Below are 2,360 nucleotides of genomic sequence, written 5' to 3' on the forward strand. Positions count from 1 at the left end.
AGAATCGAGCAAGTTAGTTTAAAAATTGAGACAGATAGAAGAAGTAGGAGCTAAATGTGAGGCTACTCCAGTCTTCTCACGGAGCTCTGTGTGTTTCTGAGTAGGGCTTGTTTTACTTCTAGAAGTAGTCTGGGGTCTCTGGTGTGGGTGGGCAGACCTCCGGTCCCCTGCAGAGCTGAGGGGGGGGTCTGAGTGCTTGCTGGAGGGCGGCTGACGTGAACAGGACAAAAAAGCTGTAATTATATTTTCTGAAGTTATTTCAGAGATGAATCTGAGCTCTATGCAAACACTTTAACTGCCCTAAACTTCCATTAGGGGCAGCTCCAAAAGGGATTACAGGCAGCTTTACCCTGAGGAGAAGGTCTCTAATGCTGTGTTGGAGAAATGTTTAAGCCCTGGGTGCTGAGCACAGCTCCCTCTGCAACCCTGCTGTTGCTCTAGAGATGCTGGAGCTCGTCCTGGGGTTTTTTGGAGGGTGATTTCACCACGGACCTTGCCATCTCTCTGCAAGGTCCTGGATTAGAAGGCGGCTTGCAGCCATGACGTAAGGTGGGATCCCAGGACTGAGGTTGTCAAGACTCATCAGCCAAGGATTGCAGTTGGGGTTGCAGGGTGGAAAATGAAGGTGCATGGGGGGGTCTTCACTGCCCTGCGGGCAGGGAGAGCTCTGGCCCAGCAAGGGGATTGCTGCAGGGAAGCCTGGGGGCTGTCCCCCTCCCTGGCTGCCTGGGACTTGAATTTCCCCAGGAAAAGCTTTTTTTGATTGTTTTCTCAGCTGAGGCCTGAAGAGGGGTCCCCCACACTCACTGCTGAGGCTGCCTGCCCCTCTGGGGGCTGTGGCTGAGCACATTAACACATCTGCTCCAGCTGTGGGAGGGCAAGGGACAAGGTAACTCCTGGAGCCGGCACCCCAGGCCTGGGGAGCTGCTGCTCTTCCTGCCCCTGCGGTGTAATCGCCCGTACCCTGTCCCAAAAACGCAGACCAAGGGGAGCGCAGGTCACTCTCAGCTCTGCCTTGAACGTTAGCAGCATCAAACACAATTTAATTTTGTAACCTGGCTTACCTGAAGTACCTGCAGTGCTGCTGCTTGTGAAAATGAAGCCTTTATCCTGGATAACTTGAGAAGGGCTGTGCCATATACACCATGGGTACTGAAATGAAGCAAGCTGACCCTTCCCCAATAACTAAAGCAATGTGGGAAGGGGTTTCTGGCATGTTAGTCCATGTGAGTCCTAGAAAAGCCACTGTACTGAGCCTGCCCAAGGCAGAGATGGCTTCTGACGTCCTCCACAGGTCTGGTCCTTGTGCCTTGGACCTACCCCTGAACAGGTGACGGTGTCTGAGCTGCCTGCAGGTGATGTGCTGTGAAGGGACTTCCAAATTGCTTTGCAGTCACCTCCCGCCCAGATACCAGGGACCAGGCACTGCTGTTGGTGCAGGGCAAACAAAATAGGAAACCTGAACAGGGCAGCTTTGTGCCAATTCTTGCTGCGTAAGATCCACAAACCACAACACAGATCACCAGTGTTAAAGATAACTGATTTTTCTTTGCAGTGTCTCACTGCTGTCTGCTAGAGCTCAGCTCTGCAGCGCAAGCCTGGCTGGAGCGGCTGAGCTGACACCGGTCAGCCTGTGCTGTCCTTGGTCATTTCCCCGTTCCCAACTGCTGCCAGTTCCCTCGTTTGTTTTATAGCTGGGATGCTCATAGGTACACTTGGGAAGGCAAGGCCTGTGTTTTGGGAAAGGTAAGTCGCAAAGCAGAATTCCTGATTGACTGTGACCCCTGGGAAACAGGGGGGTTTGAAAGGCTCAGCTCTTTTGGAGCTCAGTGCTGCTCTGTCTACTGGTGTTACTCAGACTGAGACCCGAGACACTCATCACAGCAGTGGGCCAGTACGCTGCGGTATAGACGTCTGTCCTGGTCTGTGCTGGTGAGCTGCCAGCACCGGACACGGGTGGGACTTCCAGCAGGGTGGGCTCCCAAAGGCCATGTGAGGGGGAGGCGATGCTGGGTGCGAGTCAGCTTTCTGTCCCAGGGCTTTCTGGAAGGTGCTGGGCGCTGCTGCAGCTGCTGGCATGGGGCCGCTTGTCCCTGAGGCTCAGCTGTCTCATGCTTCCCTAAATAGAAAGGGAAAAGGGTCCGAGCACTGCGACGGGGGTCATCCATCCCAGCCGTGGGCTTTTTTGTCATAAATCCCCCCCCGTTCCTGCTCCCCACACCCTGAGCAGCTCTGCAGGTAGAGGGAAGCTGGGATTTGCCCCAGCAGGTGGGAGAGGATCCCCTCTTGCTGCAGAGGGGGGCTGCCCGCTTGCATGCAGGTGCCCCCCCCCCCCCAGGCTGGGGGGGGGGCCGGGGGCC

The 2,360-nt window shown here is 55.4% G+C and overlaps 1 protein-coding gene across 1 annotated transcript in view; it reads left to right on the forward strand.

The window, feature by feature from the left end:
* Positions 1-1,393: 1,393 nt before the first annotated feature.
* The window catches only part of UNC45B (unc-45 homolog B (C. elegans)), a 13,183-nt gene continuing 12,216 nt past the window's right edge, over positions 1,394-2,360 (forward strand). The window contains 1 exon segment of the mRNA XM_009705668.1: positions 1,394-1,430. The gene's annotated coding sequence lies outside the window, so the exon portion shown is untranslated.

The sequence above is a fragment of the Cariama cristata genome, unplaced genomic scaffold (assembly GCF_000690535.1).
Source record: "Cariama cristata isolate BGI_N322 unplaced genomic scaffold, ASM69053v1 scaffold11940, whole genome shotgun sequence".
NCBI lineage: Eukaryota > Metazoa > Chordata > Aves > Cariamiformes > Cariamidae > Cariama > Cariama cristata.